A 23,480-nucleotide genomic window follows, 5' to 3' on the forward strand; every position below is an offset into this window, starting at 1 on the left:
CTAAGTAAGAAAAGCCAAACTCAATGATCTTGACCCATTTAGAGATATAACAGTTTGCAAGTTATTAAATGCAAGTGAAGTCATACCAATTTGGAGGCCTGCCACACTTTGACCCAAGGAATTTTGTTAGGTGGCAACTGGAAACTTGCCCATGAACACTTGGGAACCTCTGGTCTAAGATACCTCACATCTACATTACTGACAGAGACTGGAAGAGTTCAGAAGAAAGGATCCAATTGTGATTTTGTTCTTTTATTAGAAAGGTATTCTGAAATAGGAGGGAAGATGGGGGGGGGTAGCTTTTGCATGGTGTTTACCTGCACATATCAAGTTTAAGAAAACAAGTGTAAAAAAAAAAAGAAAAGAAAAGAAAACCAGTGTATGTGGGTGTCATACTTTTATAGACTTCCTCTTCCATTCTGTTTTCAATAAAATGCCTGATATTTTAAATTTCCCTTTGATAATATATTTAAAAACCACATCTAGTAAGATATATTTTCACCTTTGAATCATTTTCTTTTACACTTTATTTTGTTGACAGTAAAATAATAATTTGATTTATGGAATTTAATCATAATTATCTACCCCAAACTAAAAATTAAATACTCAACATATAAGCACCAGAATGAAATAAAAAACAGTAGGAAATGAGCTTTAGTTCACCATACTGTAATAAGTAATTTGCAAAATCAGTTTGGCTTGCATCATCTTATTTAAGATGTTCCTTCCAATTTTCAATGAGCCTGTAATTTGAGCCAGGCATTGTGCTAGATGATAGAAATATACAGACAAACCAGAGTGTTTCCTGCTATGACAGTCTCATAGCTTCAGAATGTAATGTTTCACTTGATCTAAAAGATTTTAAAATCCCTGGCAAACCCCATTTCAGATGTGTCAGGATCATCTAAAATATAGCTCAAAGTGAAAACTCTACTTCCCAACCTTCTTTCATTGCATGCGAACACTTAGCTTCTGTCTGGCCTGACAACTGAAACATGGATTCCAAGCACAGAACAAGAAGTCAGTACACACCAACAAAGCTGCAGGCCCACCTCATCTTTGCTTCATTTTCCAGACCCCTGGTGGTTAGTCTTCTTTCTCTTCTCTGTCACCCTTAACCTTCATACTTCCACCCCAAGCACCAGAATTGAACCCAGAGTTTTAAGATAATTCCAATGAAGGAAACAACAAAAACAAAAACCTGTTCTAACTATTCTCACTGATAATGTGAAGCATTCACGAGTAGGCAATGATTGAAAGGCTCCAGCACACTCTTTCAGGAGGGCCGGCACATAAAGTTTGTTTTCTGTTGCAGTGTTCCAAGGAAATGTTTTTCTTGCTAGTCACTGGAACAGCTGGCTGGGGATTTCCCTATTTTTGTTAGAGTGAATTAATTTGGTAAGAAAAATAGATGAATCTTTTGAACTCCTCCCTTCCCCCCAACACACACAGACACACACAGTCAGCTGTACCTCAGGAAAGGTAAGAAGCAAAAAAGAAGTCAGACTGTGGTTATTCATCTATAAATGACTCAGGAAGCTAGACCTTCCTTTCTGGGTTTCCCACCACCAAGTAAGGGGATTTAATGTGAAGGAGAAGAAAAAAAGAAAAACGGAAAAAAAACATGTTACAGACTCAATGCTTATGCTCTCCCAAGACAACCACATTCCATTCCAGAATTAATTCCACAGAAGGAGGCCAGATCAGTTAGACAGATGGCATGTGCCCCACCTTCAATTTGTTCCTCCACCACACCCACCCCCTTCCCCAAGGTCTTATCATGGTCATATTTCTCCAATGCTAACCATTCATTGGTTCTTTCATTCAACATGTACTTGTTAAGCCATCTACTATGTGCCAGGCATAGTGATGAGAATTATAATAGTGAGAAAAATCAAACAGGGGTTTATAGACTGTTGGGGAAGATTAATATAGTCAAGCAGTAACACAAATGAGAACAAACACAAATGAGAACATAAGCTGAGGTAAAGGTTGAGGAAAAACACAGTATTATGATGGCTTGAAAAAGGACTGAATGTAGACTGAGCTGGGCAGCTCAAGGAAAATGCAGGAGAAAGGTGAGATCTAGGCCGAGGGAATGGCATGTGCCAAGGCCCTGTGACAAGAGGGAACTTGGCATGTTAGAGAAACTGAAATAAGATTAGAGAAGGTAGAATTCAGGGGACAGGGGGTGGGGGGAGCATGGTGCAAAGTGGATCTAGATCCACCAAAAATAAAAGAAACCTATTAGAATTAATAAGTGAGTTCAGCCAAGTTTCAGGATACAAGATCAATATATAAAAATCTATTGTATTTATACATGCTAGCAATGAACAGTCCAAAAATGAAGTTAAGAAAACAATACCATTTACAATATCATCAAAAAGAAAAAAAAATGTTTAGAAATAAAATTAAGAAGTGTAATGCTTGTACATTGAAAACTATAAAACAATGTTGAAAGAAATTAAAGAGACCTAAGTAAATGGAAAGGTATTTCATGTAACTAACTAGAAGATTTAATATTGTTAGGATCCAAACTGATCTACAGATCATCACAATCCCCATCAATATCTCAGATGATTTCTTTCCAGAAATTGACAAGATGATCCTAAGGTTTATATAAAAATTCAAGAAACTCAGAATAGCCAAAATAATACAAAAGAAAAACAAAGTTGAAAGACAAGTTTTTCCCAATTTCAAAGTTTATTACAAAGCTATAGTAATCAAGACAGTGTGGTATTAGTATGAAGATACACATACAGATTAATAGAATAAAAGTTAGAGTCCAAAAATAAACCCTCTTACCATTATGGTTAATTGATATTTGATAAGAGACTCAAGACAGTTAATGTCAAAAATAGTCTTTTCAATAAGTTGTACCAGACAAGTAGATATCCTATGCAAAAGAATGAAGTTAGACCCCTACCTCAAACCATATATGAAAATTAACTCAAAATATATCATCAAACTAAATGAACTAGCTATAACTGTGAAACTATTAGAAGAAAACATGGGAGTAAATCATCTTGACCTTGGATTAGGCAATGATTTCTTCCAAATTCACAAGTGACAAAAGAAAAAATAGACAAATTGGATTTCATTAAAATTAAGAACATTTGTGCTTCAAAGTATACCATCATAAAAGTGAAAAGACAACTCACAGAATGGGAAAAAATATTTTCAAATTATACATCAGATATATACATCAGGGATGTTATGTTTAGAATACATAAAGTACTCTTACAAATCAACAATAAAAAGACAATCCCATTTAAAGATGAGCACAGTTTATACTAAAAAAGCAAATCTAGAAACAGACTTTACACCCTTCACAAAAATCAACTTAAAATGGATCCTAGACCTAAATTTAAAATGCTAAAGTATGAAACTCCTGGAAGAGAACATTGGAGACAATCTTGGGTATGGCGATGTTTTTTTAGATATAAAACCAAAGCCATGATCTATGAAAAAAAAAATAGTTGATAAGCTGAACTTCATTAAAATTACAAATTTCTGCTCTGTGAAAGACACTGTCAAGAAAGTGAAAAGACAAGCCACAGCGTGAAAGAAAATATTTGCAAAAGATAGAGCTGATAAAGGACTGTTCTCTAAATTATACAAAGAACTCACAGTCTACTGGGTTTGGCTCAGTGGTTGGAGTGTTGGCTCTTGGACTGAATGGTCTTGGGTTTGATTCAGGTCAAGGAGTCAATCCCTGGCCCCGGTCGGGGTGCGTGCAGGAGACACAGAGTTACCATATAACCCAGAAATTTCACTCCAAGGGAAATGCAAACTTATGCTCACATAAAGACGTGCACAAATATTTACAGTGATATTATTCATAGTAGACAAAAATTAAAAATAGCTCAAATGTCTACCACCTGATTACGTGGATAAATGAAATGTGTGTCCACACAGTGGCATGTTATTTGGCTCTAAGAAGAAATGAAACACAGACACATGTTACAATATCAATGACTCTTTTGAAAGCATTGTGCTAAGAGAAAGAAGTTAGTCACAAAAGACAGTCATAACCATATAACCACAAATTACATCATTCCACTTATATGAAATGTCCAGAATAAGCAAACCCATTGGTAGATCAGTGCTTAGAGCTGAGGGGGTGGGATGCAGGAGTGGGGTTGTGATAGCTAGCCAGTGTGGGGTTTTTTGAAGTGATGAAAGTATTCAAAATTGACTGCAGTGACGGCTGCACATATTGCAAACATACTAAAACCCACTGTACTGCATACTTAAAAGGGATGACGTCTACTATAAAAAAATGTATCTTGATTTTTTTAAGTGGAGTTAAGTGGGCAGACACCAGACCTTTTCAGGGCCCATGAGCCACAGAGGTACCAAGATTCCCTGCCTGTGGCAAAGCACAGGACTTGGTTGGAAAGTCCATAAGGAGGATTCTCCGAAAGGTTGGAGGCCTCTAGGGAGACCTTACTGAAGGCGGCAGCCCCTGCCTTGACTTCTCCAAACAAGTCCGAGCCCCTGGGTGTTTTACTGGAATCTCTATGTTTAGTCTTTAGACACGACCTTGTAGAATCATGTGCTTTCTGAAGGATACTTACCCTGCTGATTGTATCTAGAGGCTAATTTTAGTTCAAGCTGTTGTTACAATAAAAACCTAAGGAGGCAGATGAATGGGGTGGTCTGGTGCCTCTTGCTAGGCAGCCCCTTAGCCCTCTCTTTCACAGAAACGTGTGTCAGAGTGATCCATTCATCCATCACTCAGGGTCTGCTGGTCAGTCCCAGCACCTGTCTCAACTAGAAGATGACTGAATGGGCTCAAAATGTCCTTTCAGCTCCCCGAGCCTTGGAAGAGAAAGCTTTCTAAGCATCTACACTCGTAGCTCCTGTATGTGGGGAATGGCTGGGTTCCCACTGCCTGTGGATGAATAGCCCATTGCCCTTCCCTCCCAGATGTGGGATCTTTATTTCCCCTGGGATCATCCTGGGTCAGTGGCATTTCATCCAGCTCTGGGGCTGTCCCCTCCACTGGAGAGTACCTGGCACATGCTTTTCCTCTTATCTAGGCTCTTGTTCCTCTGCCCAGCTCATCAGTTTTTTTATGAAACAAGCAGGAAATCATAAACTTTTGAGTCACGCAAATGACCTTACTCCTCAGCTGAAGTTCAGGCCTTTGTCCAATTGCTCCCCGACCTACTTCCTGTGGTGGCAGATACTAAATTTTCTCGTGAAAAAGTAAGTATTCGCCCATTCTGAAAGGCTGAGGATTTTAATCCTCAGTTTTAGGGGAAGGATTGTGACACTGACAACACCTCTAAGTAGAATGTTATAGAAGGAAAAGCTCAATGAAGTCTCTCTGGGCAAAGGAGAGAGACAGTGATATTTACATAGACATGACAGGTACACAAAATAGGTAGAGAAAGGTTTTAAAAAACAAACATCTCAGATTGTCCCCCAGGGAAGGAATTCCCTGTAGCCAGGCTAGAGGTACTTTTCCAGTAAAATCAAACCATCACAATCCAACAACTCACTCTCCAACCATCTGGCACTGCTGTGACTAAGATTTGAGTCCTAGTGACTAAATCACTTACTGCCACGGGTTCAGTGAGAAAATCCTTCCTTTCTTTAGCACCAAGATGGAATGGGTAATGGCTACTTATATAAATGAAGTTGATTTAAGCATGTGGTTCAGGGGGAAAAAAAACTAGTAAGCAGCCTTTGGAATGAACTGATCTACAGCCATTTGTACTGTTTGAACAAGTCCCTGCAGGCAGACAGGAATGGGGTGCGTTCTCTGTGTGCCCCCACCCTCCACCGACTCGCCTCCTTGGTTGAGCAAGGAGCTGGCAGAGTTGCCTCACCCAAGCGCAACACTGCTGCAAATTAGGTTCTCTCCCAACCCACCCAGAAGCTGTACTCCTGCTGTCCCTCACAACACTCCCCTCTCACTGGTCTCACTCCAACTGACAGAGATAAAGGGTTCAGCACTGAGGAAAGTAGCCTGCATTGAAAAATGAAAATGAGGGGAGTTGTGCCAGTGTGCAATGACAAGGCACGACCTCAGCCAGGACCCAGAGATGCTCTCTGGACATGGTGAAGGGGAGATGGACAGCTTCCTAGGAAAGAGTAGGAAACTTGAACTGAGGAGCTAGTGATGTCATTCTGAGATCATGACATTTATCGATAGAGTTCAAGGGGATGTTCCTTTTAAAAAATTATTGATTTCAGAGAAGAAAGGAGAGGGAGAGAGAGATAGAAACATCAATGATGAGAGAGAATCATTGATTGGCTGCCACAACCTGGACATGTGCCCTGACCAGGGCTCAAACTGTGACCTCCTGGTTCATAGGTCAACACTCAACCACTGAGCCATGCTGGCTGGGCAGGGATGCTACTTAAAAAAAAAAAAGATAGAATAATAGGTGTGACAAACTGGGTAGAAACATCTGAAGATGATTATTTCAGTTTCCAATTTGGTGAGTAGGTTGAAGATCATCAACATTGGGTGAGACTCAGTAACAAGTCAGGCATTATACAGATAGAGAGGCAGCCGTGATCTCCATGCATGAGGCTCCCATAAAATACCAGTGTCTTATTCAGACTCTGAGCCAGTAGCCTCAGGAAAAATAATTTATGCCATTCAGGACAACTCATACAAATGTAATGTGGAACCTGTTTTTATCTAGCTTTCTTTTTAAGGTAACTTTTATGTAAATCAAACTACCTTAAAGAATAAATCCTGTAAACACTGCTGAGTAATTGCCCTAAGCAGTTCCCTTCCTCCAACTTGCCCTTTCCCAGAACTTCAAGCTCTTTCTGAAGCACAACAAATCCCTAAGTGGGTCTTGGCTTTGTTCACCTCACATTGCAATTCCTCTAAAGGTGTAACTCATCATTGTGTTAAACTGAAGCAAAATAGACAGAGCTGCAAAAGGTGTGTAACCCATGCCCTAGTTGGTTTGGCTCAGTGGGTAGAATGTTGGTCCACAGACTGAAGGGTCCTGGGTTTGATTTTAGTCAAGGGCACCTTGGTTACAGGTCCCATTTCTGGCCTTGGTCAGGGTGCCTGCGTGAGGCAATCAATCAATGTGTCTCTCCCACATCCATGTTTCTCTCTCTTTCTATCTCTCTCCTTCCTTTCCATTCTCTCTAAAAATCAATGGGAAAGTATCCTCTGGTGAGGATTAACAAAAAACAAAACAAAAAGGTGTCTACCCCAGGTATTTGGCAGACACGAAAGAGGCGGACACACTTATTGTTGGTAGGACATAGCAGTTTCCAACCTGTCCTAGGGCAACATTCTTCAGAGTGACCTAATGGCCATGCTGCGGCTCTCAAAAGGCTGAGTAATATTTACAACAATTAGGGCTAACAGCCAGGCAGTGTGCTAGGCACTGGGTTGACAAGGACTTACAACATGAGGTTGAGTAGGCTATAGTACAACCTAAGGCTGACCTCTGTCTTCTTACTGGTGTCAGAAGGTTAATTGTGGTTTTTAGCCCTGAAACCAATGGATAACAGGTTCTATGCAAATGTGCACTATGATGACATTAATGCTTCTATATGAAAGACTCAGGAGTATATAGTTCCCAGAGACAAATAATTTGCTTAAAGATTAGAGGTTAATGTAGAAGAAAATAATTAAATCTAGAACTTCAATTATGGTTCCCATTTGTTTTTAAAAGCAGTCAACAAATATTTACTGAATACACAGTAAGGTTCTGGAAAGATTTACAGAAGCATAGGAAGCAATTAGTCTTTTCTGTTAGGGGTTTGAAGTTATGTTGAGGATAACACACACACACACACACACACACACACACACACACACACACAAAATCCAACAATCTAATGTATCATGTAATCTCCAAATGGGAAGTACTGTAGGGAGTAATCCTATAAGAAGTAATATAGGAGTAGAAAAGTAGCAAGAATGAAGAGTGCAGATATCTTCAATGGAGAGCTTCATGTAAGAGGAAAAATGAATTGAAATTGTGTCTGGTAAAAAGGCAAGATTCATCTGCACACAGAAAAATGTAGAAGTTACTCCAGACAGGAGTGGAGTGATGGGCAGGCATAAAAGGCAAGAAGATAATAAAGTGGGTCCAGGCAACTGTGAGTCCAGCAGCTAGCCATGGCAAAGGTGGAGGGAATGCATTTGGTGGCTCCCATGCATGGAAAAGTAGCCTGGGTGGAACTGACAACATCAAAGGGTAAGGGAAACTCATATATCTTATTACTGGTGATCTCTTTGTTAAAGTGGTATCTGCCAGGCCTTGACACTGCAAAGTTAGAAAAATTAATAAATATCTTGAGGTACATACAACACACTTTTAAATTTAATCCACATTATTAACATTATCCCATTACTAAGTCTACATAATCAACCGAACAATGAGTGAAACCCTGATTTGTAGCATTTGCCCATTTCTGTGGTGTAAATACTCCCACCATGGCTATGAAGCTTCCAGTGTGACACCAGTGAAAATGGAGTTGGGAGGAGATACACAGTACCTAGTTATACAGTATGCCCATCAGACACAATTGATACATGTAACCTCAAGACCACAGATAATAGTAAAATGTAGTAAAGTAATTAAGAAGTGATGAGTTGAGTATTTTTTATATCTGTTTGGAATATAATTTATTTAATTGTAAGTCTAAATAATTTAATTTTTAGGAGTAAATGTGTTCAACAACTGCCTCACAAAATTCCTGAAAATGTAACAGTTGGCTGTTATAAGCTGGTAGGGAGCGAATCTAGCACATCCCTGCAGGCATTATTGCCTGTAACCAGGTGGCCTCCCAGGGCATCTGTCACAAAGCCACAAATAAGCGGTTAAATCTCTTTTAGATCCTTGTGGTCTGGCATGTGCTCCAGTCAGGGGAAATGTGCATTTTAACTAGAGGAAAGAGTGAAAATGGTTGTGTGGGTTCTTCATTACAGGTGTCTTTGCCTGGTGAGATGTTTAAGATGTGTATCTGTCAATGTCCAGTGATCCATGGTGAGACAATGGACTAAGAAACAAAACCCCCAATTTTATACCTACTTCTTGCTTAGGGAGCAAGTTCAGTTCTTTTTTCTCATCCACAAAGGTGATACGATTGCTGGTAATGATATCATAAGTACATAGATACAAACACTATTGTCCAGTACCTGGACAATAGTAGGCTATGTGTATGTGTGTGCATGTGTGTATATGTATGTTTATTATATATTATATTAATTATATATTATAGTATATACTGACACACAGATACGTAGATATATACTAGTATCTGTAAATATATTTCACATATAAAATTTATGTATTAAAAATAAAAGTTATATACTGTAAATATGGTGTATATACTGACATGTTATATATGTATGTGTGCAAGCATTTATATTTTTTTAATTAGAAAACACTTTGGAATTGATTCTTTTTTTTAAAATATATTTTATTGATTTGTTACAGAGAGGAAGGAAGAGGGATAGAGAGTTAGAAACATCGATGGTAGAGAAACATTGATCAGCTGCTTCCTGCACAACCCCTACTGGGGATGTGCCCGCAATCAAGGTACATGCCCTTGACTGGAATCGAACCTGGGACCCTTCAGTCCGCAGGCCGTTGCTCTATCCACTGAGCCAAACCGGTTAGGGCTGGAATTGATTCTTAAATGACAAGTACTTTACATGCATTAACATATATTAACTCATTAGTGGTCATAATCCTTAAAGGTAAGTAGGTGTTATTATTATTGTTATTCTTCTTTTAATAGATGTGTAAACTAACATAGGGAAACTAAGTAACTTGCCCAAGGCCAAAAAACTAACAAGAAGTACAGTAGCTGGGATTCAAGCCCAAGGTGTCCAGCGCTGTAATTGATATGTGCTTTCAGACACTCTAAAGTGTTCGTTTTCTTCCTCATTTAGAGCAAAGGCATGAAACAGCAACACCAAGCACCGTGTTTCCAGGTCTGTGGGCTGTTCTGCCAGCATGCCCCACGAGGCAGACTATTAATTTTGTGTGTCCCAGGAAGAATGGTGTGATCTGTGGTCACGGTACGTTTCTGGACATGAGAGGAGGACGGGGAGAGCCTTCACAGTGAAGTTAACTGAAGCAGTGGAGAATGAAGCAGCCTTTGGTGGGAAAGCTCTGCTGAGCCCTGGGTGGCGAATGGGGCCTCGTGGGGGCGGGAGGGTCAAGGCTGCTCCTCCATTGACTGGTTTTGCTGGAAGGCCTCTCTGCACTGGCATGAGGCCTTCCGTCCTTCTCTGACATAAAAGAATGCTAGGATGTCAGATGATATCCTTTATGTCTTCAAAGTTAGGAAAAGCAGATATCAGGACCAGTCATTTCCGTGCATACTTTTTCAAGCAATAAGAAGCCTTTTTATTTATTTATTTTCCAAATGCAATCTTACATCAACAAATTCAGGATGAGGCAAAAGTAGGTTTACAGTTGTGAGTATTGAAAGATGATTCTGATATTCTTATTTATTATTGTATTCTTTTCCATATGAACAACTGTAAACCAACTTTTGCCCCACCCTGTATATAAAAGAGAAAGAAGTGAGACAGCTGGGTTGAGGCTCATGGTGTCCTGCCTTTTGGGACCTTTGTAGTGACCCCTGAGAAATCTTCTGAAATGCAGGGGTTTTGTGGTACAAATGGAAAGTTACAGATCTGGCTACAACTCCCTGTCATAGCCGAGGGCCTGAGAAACAGAAAGGTAAAGTGATTTTCCCGAAGTGTCACAGCAGGTACAACCAGCCTGAGAATCTGCCGGTTCCACTAGTGTCTTTGAGCCACAAAGTCACTCATACCTCTCAGCTGGTGACCCACTGGCCAAAGTGGGAAGTGACTCGCCCACACTAGGGCATAAGCAAGCAGACCTGGCAACGGCCGACCAAGTGGGTCTGCCACCAGGTCTTGACGAAAGGTTCCAGCTTTGTTTGCAGAACAGATGCTGAGACAGAGGGATCATATTTTACTGTAATGGAAGCCGTTTTAATATATGCCTCCCCCATCTGTCTTCCGTAAAGGTGAAGTGCTTTCTGTCTTTATCTGGCTGAAAGGTACAGTTATTTTTATTGTCTGGAGCATAAAATATATAGCGCCACTTGAATGGGCTTCTTTGGAATGCACAGAGGGTAGCTGCTCAGCACAAAGCAACTGCTAAATATTTTGTAGGGTTTTTATAATTCATGAAACCTGCTCTTCAGTGGAGGTTTTTTAGAGACCCCATTGGGGATCCCAGATTGCTCCCAGGAGGAGCAGAGAAAGGAGGGAGTGCCACTTTCTTTATGGGCCTGCCTATCGGATCTACTTGTCTCATCTACCCAGATGTTTACACAGGGCTCTCTCTTGATTACTAACTCGCCTAGTGGGAACCTGTTTCTTGCCCTGACTCGGGCTGTTTTTGAAAGAGCCTTTTAGCTCTCTCAGGCCCCAGTTTATTAATTCACGTAAAGGACAGGGCTGGGTGTTGTCATGAGGACGTCGTTGGGTTAACGTTTATAAACCATGGTGATGTTTGAGGATGGAAGCTGTTCAGTGGCTCTAAAAATACTCCGCTGTGATGATTAACACATGGTCTTTGCCAACAAGCTTATTTAAATGATGGAAGAGTGGCTACTATTTTAATCGTATAGAGTCTCACTGAAGTTTCAAAGCACTTTTCTGACACTAAATCACGGCGAGTGTTATTTAATCCTCACTGCAGAGACAGGGACGTTGAAACGCACTAATGCATGTGCTTTACCCACCGACAGCGGTTACATTTTACAGTGGAAAGAGGTGGAGGTGCTTCTTTTCTAGAACATCATGCCCTAGACCAGCCTTGGGCAAACTATGGCCCGCGGGCCGGATCCGGCTGTTCTATCCGGTTCTCTTGCTCTCCCCTCCGCTCCTTTACTTTGAATTTATATTAGTTCACACAAACACTCCATCCATGCTTTTGTTCCGGCCCTTTGGTCCAGTTTAAGAACCCATTATGGCCCTCGAGTCAAAAGGTTTGCCCACCCCTGCCCTAGACTCATCTTCCTTGTCCCTCTTGATGGGCATTTTGTAATATATCCTGAGCTGAGACATCCCTGGAGAAGGAGGGCAGAGCCCACAGGAAGTCCTGTTAGCAGGCACTTACTGAGGTCCCGGAGATACCAAGGTTCTAGACACGTTCTCAGAGCCCCTACAATTCCAAGACAGAGGCCGAGCAGCAAGCCCGTGGTGAACTGAGGGTTGTGAGCGGTCCACACGTGCAGAGGGAGAGCAGCCAGTGGAGAGTGAAGAGAGTGATGTTTTGTTTGTGTGCAAAGGTATTTTATTCAGGAATCTCAATTTGGGTTTCCTCAGGGGCACATTTTCATCCCCAATTTACAAAAGAAGGAACTGAGGCCCAGAAAAGTAAGTTCACTCGCCCAAAATGACAAGGCTTGAACTCAAGACATCTTGAATTTGGAGTCCGGTACATAAGTGGGCATGTACATACACAAATAGGCAACTGTTAAATGACAAGAGCGTGATGGTCTAAGGAGCTGGGCCCTGTCCCCTACTCCGCATCTCTCAGGAGACTTTATCGCTGACCTGGCCAGCCCCAAATAATCTGCAAAGCACATTTACATCAGGTGTGTAAAAACATTCTGCTTCCCACCATATGCATGTTATTGTGCACAATCCAGTCCACAAAATGTTACATAACACACTTCCAGAATGCGAACACTGGCTACAGGGAACTTTGGTCAAGTCTGCCTGGACATGTGGGTGAAGCCTAAATTGCAGGTGTGCACGTGTTCAGTGGTTCACTTCGTAAGCAAGACTTCCGGCTCCTGATACCTCCTTGACCCCCTGGAGGAGTTACCAGGTGCTAGTGGAGTTCCCAAGCAAACCATTTGGGAAGGACCTTGAAGTTGTCTCCATTCTAATCTGCATCACAAAAACCGGATGGCCAGTGGAAATAAGCTGGCCAGGAGCCATGCAATAAACATGCACGGAGGACCAACCATGTCTAGAACATTGTGTTAGATGCCGGGACATCCACTGTGTGAGTTGCTGTCCTCCAGAGTTAATTGCCTAGTTCACAATCCACAGCCACAGACCAGGGTTTCCCAGCTCTGGGCTGCAGGGCCCCAGGTTCCTCCAGGACCACATGAGACTTAGGGGAAAGCTCAGCCGGTCCCCTGCTTCTACTGCCCAACCAGAGCGCTCCTCTCCTGCCTGGTCCTGTGTGCAGGGAGTCAGCATAACATTTTACATTTATAAAAAGCGCTCACTGCTCCAAATAGCTTGAAAGTCATTTCCCTAAGGTATTAAGGCTTAAAGTAAAAAAAAAAAAAAGAAAAAAGTTTTTTTTTAAATTCACTTTTTTTGTCAATTCTATTTTTGTCTTCAGGTAGTCAACCATCTTGAATGAACCATCATTTATTTTACATTTTGAAATGATAAATAAAAACACATAATTTTATGCTTAAATGCTTATTTTATTTTATTTTGACTTTTTAAAAAAATTTCTTTACTGATTAAGGTATTACATATGTGTCCTCATCCCCCCATTAACCCCCTAACCACCACCCCCCCAACTCATGCCCTCACCCCCCTGTTGTCTGTGTCCATTGGTTAGGCTTATATGCATGCATACAAGTCCTTTGGTTGATCTCTCCTCCTTACCCCCACCCTCCCCTACCTTCCCTCTGAGGTTTTTTTTGATTATGAATTTATACATCCCTATTGTTGAAAATGTTAAAAACACAGAGAGGTTTAAAAATTGTAGTCACATTTCCCAAGATAATTACAGTTTGCATCGTATTATATAGTCTGTGTAGTTTTTATCCTATCCAGATCATGATGATAACTTACATTTTTAGAAAATGAGAAGCATACAAGAATTTGCATGCAGTCTCTGCACAGGTGCCATGCTAATCATCCCCTATTGTTCCAATCTGAGCACACAGGCTGCTGAAGTATTATACATAAAATTTTATGTGTTGCATTTTCAATTTTTATTATATTTTTAACTTTGCCCAAAGCAGGATTTCTTTTGGGCCTGAGTCCTCCAGGCCAAATCTAATTTGCTCTAGTTGCTGGAGAAATTGCCAGCATTGGAAGTATTTTCAATCCACAGGGACGTACAGCATTCTCTTTTCTAATTCCCATACAGGCACCCTGTGCAAATTTGTCAGGCCCATGAGTTTATGATGCTGCTGCTGAGGCACACATACATGTGGCTGGATTTTCAATGCGTGCTCCATTTCCTAGAGCTCTTTCCAAAAAGGCAGAAGGAAAAATGGGCACGCTCATGCTGATGTTACTCTGCCTGATCATGGAGCTGCAGGGTTTTAGAGCAGCAGTATGATGCACAGAAACCCAAATGACAGAGCTAACCGAACAACGTGAAATCCACGTGCAAAGGCTAAGTTTAAATTGCCCATCATTTTGTTGTTTCACTCTTCTCCCTGCTCTTTGGATTTATGTCTTTATATAAAAATAACCACATGTAAAATATGCAACTAAAAATGGTGCTGTCTGTAGGTCACACATAACCTAAAAATCCTGAGGTTAAGACCAGATTATTTTTTGGAATCTAGAAATAAGACATTTTATATAGGTATCCATTTTTGATTTGATGGGTGGTCTTGGAAAAATCAGTATGAGTATACACAAGCCGTCAAGAACAAACCTAAGGAACAGCTAAATTAAGAATGTCATCTTTTCACTTTACATTTCCACAGATGAGTCATTCAAATGGCTTTTAATCCTGCTTACATTTAAAATGATTACCACATTGAAAAGTGTTCATTCTGTACACCACATTTTCAATTGTGTGTTAAGTGGGTTCTTTGCACTGCTCTGAGAGAGGTCTAAATAAATAGGCTTAAACCAGATGCAACAAAAATATAATCTGTACAAAGATAAACATTTATTGCACATAAATATCACTTCTGCTCTTCACACATTTATTTTGGTGAGTTAAAGGAAAGTAGAGGAACAGAATTTTAGGGTTGAAATAAGACCTGATCATTTCACAATATGTGTTAAGCTTCCCACGTGCCAGTTACAATGCCAGGGACCGGGGTGGAAGGTGGGTGAGCCAGGGTCTCCATTTTTGGACTAGCTCATGTTGAGTGGAGGAGTCTCAGTGCCTTCTATAGAAACAAACTGGATCATGATGTATTCCTGGGAAAAGAAAGGGAGTAGATGGAGCCAAGACTGGTATTTGTGTCTACAAAGTGCACAGAGCAATTCACTGAATTTTGGCATCCCTGGGAGACTAATCCCTCATTCCACAGCATCTTTTTAGTGAAAAGTTATAATTTCAAAACAGATGGCCTCTGCAAAGCTTCCTCCCATCCCACTTCCTCCTCTTCCTTCTTTTCCTTTTTTTTTTAAAAAAAATACGTTTTTTATTTATTTCAGACAGAGAGGAAGGGAGAGGGAGAGAGAGATAGAAACATCGATCAGCTGCCTCCTGTGTGGCCCCCAAACCAGGGACCAAGCCTGCAACCCAGGCATGTGCCCTGACTGGGAAGTGACCAGCGACCTTCCGGTGTATGGGCCAATGCTCAACCAACTAGACACACAGCTGGTCTCTTCTTCTTTCTCCTCCTCTTGTTGTTCTTATTCCTCTTCCTCTCCCACTTCCTTCTCCTCCTCCTTCTTCTTCTTCTTCTTGAGGTTACGACCTACTTCTTGGTTAGGGTTTTCATGTTTAAGTTTCTTAACCTGCTCATCTCTATCAACAAAACAATTCTCTACAGATTTAAATAAAAGTGACACCACTCCTTGTTTTTAATGCTATATGTTCTCTATTGGAAGATAAAAAACCCATAAGTATGTAAATGTTTATTGAAGATTCCAGTGCACTGTTTCATATTCTCCAAGACATATCACAGTATGACTGTTAAAAGAACACATAGATAACACATCTTAATTTATGTACTCGAATCTCATGTTAGCTTTTTACATTCCACTACGCTAAAAATACTTTATTACAAGTTGTACATAATGTAAATACTTTTTATCTCAGTTTTACTTTAGTAAATTGTATGCATGTCATTTCATTATGTCAGTTTTTAAAATCAACCTTATGGAACTATGACTTACACATAACAAAATGCACCTAGATTAGTGTACAGTTTCGCCAAATGTATGCATCTGTGTAAACCATTTTCACAGTCAAGACACAGAATGTGCCAGCACCTCAAAAAGTTCCCTCTGTAACGCCATTCTTCTCACTCCCAGCCCTAGTCAACTGCTTATCTGCCTTCTGTCACTATTAATTAGATTTGTCTTTTTTGGCATCATAAAATGTGCATTCTTTTGTGTCTATCTTTTAAAAATATTTTTTAAAATTTATTTCAGAGAGGAAGGGAGAGGGATAGAAACATCAATAATGAGACAGAATCATTGATCTTGATTGGCTGCCTCCTGCATGCCTCCTACTGGAGATTGAGCCTGCAACTCGGACATGTGCCCTTGATTGGAATCAAACCCGGGACCCTTCAGTCCATAGGCCAAGGCTCTATCCACTAAGCCAAACTGGCTAGGGCTGTGTCTATCTTTTTTCATCAGCATAATATTTCTGAGATTTATCCACATTGTTGCATATATGAATAATTCATTTCTTTAAAAAGCTGAGTGTAATGCCACGTGTGAATATGTCACACTTTGTATATTCATTGAACTCTTTTTTTGTTTGTTTTGTTAATCCTCATCTGAGGATATTTTTCCATTGATTTTTTTAGAGTGAGTGAAAGGGAGGGGGAGACACAGAGAGAAACATTGATGTGAGAGAGACACATAGATTGGTTGCCTCCTGCACGTGCCCCAACCAGGGCCAGGGATTGAGCCTGCAACCGAGGTACTTGCCCTTGACCGGAAGGAACTGTATCTGTGGTCCTTCAGTCCCAGGGCCCCTGAGCCCAGCAGGCTAGGGCTCATTTAACTCTTGACAGACATTTGGGTTGTTTCTAGTTTGGGACTATTAGGAATAAAGCTGCTGTGAACATTCATGTACAAATAGCTGTGTAGAAACATATGTAGAAGAAGAAGAAGAAAAAGCAGGTTGTTTATTATTTAGTTATAAAGCTTCTTTATGTATCTGGAGACAAGTCCTTTGGCAGATATATGTATTGTGAATACTTTCTTTCCCCGTCCTGTGGTTTGCCTTTTCATTTTCTTAATGCTCTTTCAAAGAGCAGAAGTTTTCGACATTCCTTAGGACAGAGTGGGCACATCTGTTTACAAAATAGCTTTGCTAATGAGCTCCGTGAATATTTCTTAAAAGGCTGTGCCAAAGCAAATTGCATTACCTGTTTTACAGTATTAATAATGGATTTATGACAGAGTCCCAGGGCTTCACCAAGCACAAGACTCACCAGTGATACATGCCCCCCAATTTTGTGCTACCGGGAGATTCTGCCTCAAAGCCCACTTTCATTTCATTCCTTTCTCTCCAGTACTCCTCCACAGAAAGTCTTCCTCACTGCACAGCATGAGTCATCAGTGAATGACTATCAACACTATTTCATCACAGTGTCAGGCTCACCATGACCTTCGTGTTGCATCGGAAAAGTAATTTAAACATTGGGCTTGTTCTAGATTTAAGAAAGAACAGAAATTTCTGATATATGTGACTTAGAATGCTCAAGCCTCTTCTTGGCTCTCAAAATTGGAACCCAGAGAGTTTGTCTTCTAGAAAAACTGGTGGCCTGCATTTTATTTGTTTCTTATTTGCACCAAATAGCAAATATTTGTTCAGATGTACTATATTCCAAGCATGGTGTCAGGAAAGAAAAAATATCTAGGGTACCATGTGTCAAATCTTTTAGTTTATTGCTCATGAAACAGTGAGCATCTTGATGATAGGACACTGAATTCATTTTCTGTGTGCTTAGTACTGGCACACAGGTTTTTGTAGTTAATAGATGAATGATTGTAGCATGTGCGCATGAATGAAGTGTCAGAGTGAGTTCCCTGGCTTGAGTTTTCTGTGTTGTTGTTTTTTTTTTCTTATGGGAATATCTTCTATGACAGGAGAGCTATAATCAAATAGCCACAGCCACTCAGGGGGAACAATGCTATGATAGCAGTAAGATCTCCCAGCAACACCACAGCCAGCAAGTCAGTTAAGACCTGGATTTAGGCTTGTATCATTTTGATTTCTAATGGTTAAAATTTCCCAAAGTGAGATAAAATGCACCAGACATCAGAAATGAGGAGGGCCATCAGAAAATTACTTTCTTCTTAGATTATATCAGAGGAAAGATAAATGATAAAAACATTGACTACCACTATAACCAATATGATTTAGTGCAGTTTGCAAAAACAGTTTTATACTTTTCTCATTCCATTACACAGAGCTGGAAATGAGGCTCAGCGAATGGGAATTTCTTGCTCAAGGTTTTACAGCTACTTAACAGCAAAGTAGACCAGCTGCATTCTAGTGTTCTTTTTTGCTGCCTAAAATGATGACCTCTTGCGGATGGGTGCTATGGATGGTAGTCTACATCATGTCTACCTTTCTCTCTTCCCCTGGACTTTTAAATAATATCCCTTTGTTGTGCCATGAAATGAGATTAAATTATTCTTACTACAGCATAATCTTATGATGTATGAGGCACAGTATTAAAGAAAACAATTTTCAAATAAAACTTTGACACAATGCTTCATCTAATTCCATGGGGAAGAGCCCCATGGAAGCCATGACTCTGTGAACCCTCAAATTCCTTTTTCTATGCAAACGCTGTTTTATAAGTTGGTAGTGAGAACATGCCAAAATGACCGTTTTCTCTTAATTGTTTTATGCTCTACTGTCCAGGAGGAACTCCTTAGCTTAGACACATTTATTCAGGAATGTCTATTGCCTTGGATTGCTTGGAAAGACAATGGGCTTGACAGTTGTAGACCAGAACTTGGGAGGAAGGATCACCCCTATTCAACCCTCTAAGGAGCAGCACTACCTGTGAGCGATCCCCTCAGGACCTTCTGGAAACAAGGTTGCATTTGGAGAACGGTCTTCAATTGCAGACATGGCTGAGACTCTGAAATAACAGATTCCCACTAATCTTGTAGCAGGATTACATTTCAGGCCAATGCTTTGCAAAAGATGAAGTGTGCTTGCCTCTGCCTCACTGATAATAGTACAACTGTAAGCTTTGTAACAGTCAACTTTATTCAGGATCAGGGCTGGGGAACTGAACAAAATGTGAGATTCTATGTTCCCATAATAGTTGAGAGCTATGACAGAGAAAAATATAATTTAATCTCCCTCAAACAGCTATATTTCTACATTCTATTGGCCTCTACAATAACTATGTGAAATATAAATAGCTCTCTTTATTAAGGCTTCATTAAGAATTTTTATATCTGTGACAAGTGGTGCATTCTTTGCACAGAGTAAAGTACTTGAAGCTTTGATTCCAGCTGGTCTGGATTGGAAAACTCATTACTGCTCCTAGCCTGACTGCCAGCAAACTCCTCCGGGAGAGATATGGCCTTATATGTATAGAAACAGTCGGACTGAATTGGTCAACTTTTATAAATAAACCATTGGAAAATGTAATTTAGAGGGAGGAGTAGATCAATTACAGATTGTTTCTTTAATCTTTTCCGTCATTTCCCAGTTCCAAATTTTAGGCATTTTTCATAACAAGAATAATAATTATAGTATGTGACAAAGCTCATCATTCAGTCTATTATAACACATCATCTATCTATAATGACAGAGGGAATTGCAAATGACATTACAATTTGGAGGCAGAATTACAAGTTTATTTATAGTTAAGGCAACTGATTAGCTATCTTGACCAAGTTCTAGATGGAAATCACCATCTCTTGACTCAAAGAGTGGCATTGGGTTAAAATAAACAAGGAATCATTTCCAGTGGAGAAGATTAAAATGCAATTGTGAATACATTTATCTTTCTTTGCCCAGGGACTCTCCATCCCATAATACTATTTGCATAATGGGTTATTTTGTTCCCTTTTAAATGTTAAATTTGGAACATTTCATTCTAAGAGCTATAAAAAAAATAAAAACATGGAATTCTAAACCCACAGATTTTCATATTTATCTGAGACAAAGAATCAATCCACTGTGCCTGCATTTAGGGAAGCACTTTCTCATCTGTGACTATAAACAAATGGAAATTAGTATTTCACCTTGTTTATCCCACTTTCAACACACACACACACACACACACACACACACACACACACACTCCGTCACTGCTCCCTTCAGAAGGCATCTGGAAGTGCCATTTTGTTGGTGTTGGTTTCTGACTGCTCCTGCTCCCTGCTGGTCTCATGTCTTCTACCCCAGAGCTGTATTCCCCAGTTGACACTTAAGTCAATGCATGCCTGCACTCCTTCCTCCTACTGGTCCCCAATACAAATGGACCTGTCTTATGTCTAATTGCCTGGATGGACCTAAAAAACAGTCTCTGCACATGGAGAATCTCTTATTCAACTCAGATGGAACACATTTTGTCTTTTAAGAGGGTGTCTTGGGATACACAATAGCTGAGTTTAGTCCTCAGTCGATGGAATTCAAGGCACAAGATTGACTAGTGGCGAATATGTGGCAGAAGGAAAAGCTTCCAGGTTCCCCCAGACTCCCCTTTCCCCAGTGCAGCTCTGTACTGGGCCAGATGCAGACGCACAGCAGCCAACCTGCCGGATGGACGTTCAGGAGTGGTGAGCGGAACAGTAACCTCCCAGAGGGTTAGAAAGTGCCCCCTCCCAGCTGCATCCCTTTGCCTGACAATAGTAACTACTTTGCAGCACCTCGGCCTCCTAATGCTTTAAGCTCTGCTTGTCTCAGCTTCTCATATTCTATTTGCATTAGCAGCCAGCTTTTCTTCAGATTCAAACTCTATTGGCGAGGTTCTAGGTAAAGCGATTTCATCCTATTTAATATTAAAAATTCAGCCTCTGGAATGTTTTTTCTCAACACAGCTATTCAATAGCCAGTGGATGGGTCTCCTTGGAAACATCGGTAGCAGCTCAATTGCCCTGCCTCCTGACAAAGATCTTTCTGCATCATTGGCTGCCAATTTCAAGCTATTGGTGCCCTGACAAGAACTGGACTCTGTGAGGACCATGCAGTAAGGAGTAGTAAATATATTGTCAAGGGGCAAGACACTGGTGAGGGGTAGGCCCAGGTGACAATGGAGGTTCTGCCAGACCAAGGCAGGGAGCATTGATAGCTCTCCTACAGGGTCCCATAAATGGGGCACCTGTTGTTCTAGAAATGGGTGCTCATCAGGCGGATGGAGTCCAGCCATGGGGAATTTGGGCAGCTGAGATGTTGAAGTTCAGGCAGTGGTACATTGAGAGGTGGAGAATAGAGGCCCTGCTCCTGGGCAAAGGGCCTACTTAGAGATAGGCAGGTCTGAGTGGGAGAAGGAGGCTGAGGCATGTCCAAAAACCAATACTCAGAAACAGGAGCAAAGGAGAGCTAAGATCTGAGTTATGGAGACAGAGGTGGGGTAGAATTTCTTGGAATTTGGGATGAAGGGGCATTGTTTCATGCTCAGAACTGGACCACTGAAGAAGGGGAAGAAGTGTGTCGTATGTTTCTATTTTGTAGCACAATCTAGAAAAAGAGGCATAAGAAATTTCTTGGATGGGACTTGGGGGACAACTGTGATTAAAGCAGAGGGTTGGGGACTTAGGACATGTGTGAAAATTCTACTCTTGGTTGATGGGAAAAAATAAATTTAAGGAAAAGCTATACCTTTTCTACCCATCTTGTGTCTCACATTGCTTCCTTTCTCTTCTTGTCACCATCGTCTTCTTAACATTTTATCTTAAAAACATTTTATCTTAAAAATCACTTTAGGATGCCTCGGTCTCTGCCCAACTGCCTTCTGCTGTTGTCAGTCCGGCTGCATTCAGTGTGAGATGAGCAGGGAGAGACACGTGGGGGAGGCAAGCCAAGAGTCAGAGGTTATAATAGTGACATTATATCACATATTGAGCACCTTCTATGAGCCCGGTACCAGGTAGAACACTTAATGCATCACCTAACTTAGTTGTGGCAAGGTAAGCCTTGTCCTTCTCAGATACACAAATAAAGCCACTTCAGCTGAAGTGGTTGTAGCACTTCCCTGAGGTCTCACGGTTGGTTAGTGCTCCATCAGCCTAAGCTCGCCCAGACATGGTAGCTGAGAAAGCTTAAATACCTCCTGCCTCCCAACAGGATTACAGAGAAGAGACCAGCCTCAGCTGGGGAGATGCCAGGGCCCCCATATGAATACATGAGAATGGATGGGCATGGACCAACAGGTAGTAACATAGAGCTTCAGACAGGCTGAGCCCAGGTAAAAGACTAAGCTATTTTAACTGGCTGGTACCCAGAACTGACTCTGGGTCATTAGGGAAGCTCTTAATGGTAGATAAGTCCTCCTTCATTCAAAATAGAAATTCAGGAAGTAGCTAAGAACACTGATTAATGAGGACTGGTTCCCTTGGAATGTAAGAACTTCTGCCTGAGACTCTGACATCCAGACTTGACCTCGTAAAGCCAAAGCAGCCATTACAAAGAAAGGTCTGACACAGGGTGTTCTTAATAGGTGCTGAATATTTAGCAGACTTGTGGGTTTGGGCTGAGAGGAATGGCCACAGGTCCTCAGTATTCCATGATTAGCAATTTACATGACATTTTCTCAGAAGAGGTGGCAGCCACCTAATGTGCCGGCTGATGGGATGGTTCAGGAAATCAGCACTTCCAGCCTGTTTTGGTCATTGGCATCAAACTTGGTCTCAACAAAAAGTGTGGGTCAGGGGAGTGTGCCAATTCAGGGAAATGTGGGGAGCTTGTTAAAATGCAAAGTCCCAGCCCCCCAAATTCAGGACATTCTTCGGGTGATTCTGATGCAGATGGTCCTGCAAGGATATTTTGGGAAATTCGTGCACAGAGAGTCCTCCACCTACCCACTGTGCTTCTCGGGCCTGAACTGGACTGGACATTCCTGATCTTGAGAGAGTGCAGGTAGAGAGCCTCCCCATTGGTAGAGAGAATGGCCACTTTTCCTATACACACCAGCTCCCAGTGCCGAGGAGGAGCAGGCCCTCCTGGTGCTCAGTGGTTAGCACTGCTGTGGTCAATCCCAGGAGATACTGTGGCAGCAGGAAAAGGAGCCCTCTCAATGCCAGCTACAGTTGCCTCCTCCCTGAACCCAATATTTACTTTTCTTCTATTCTGGTCACATGACCAGAGCTGGATAGGTTCAAGAAATGAGGGACAAAAAGGCTGTTTTTCCTACCAATTTCTCTCCTCCGTGGCTACTAAAACCCACCAATGTGTGCTGCATGCTGAAGACTTCAGTGCTTTTTTACTCATCAAAAGGAGGTTGGGACTTCCTTACATGGACCAACTTTAACGACAAGGATTTGCTGAGGTAGAAAATTCCCCAGTGTCAGGCTTGATGGATGATGCAACATCGTCTCCTGGGGACACAGTGATTTGCAGCAGCGTTTCAGCAACCTAAAATAAACCATCACTCTGCACAAGGGGTGA

The sequence above is a fragment of the Plecotus auritus genome, assembly GCF_963455305.1.
Source record: "Plecotus auritus genome assembly, chromosome: 1".
In the NCBI taxonomy this organism is placed as follows: Eukaryota; Metazoa; Chordata; class Mammalia; order Chiroptera; family Vespertilionidae; genus Plecotus; species Plecotus auritus.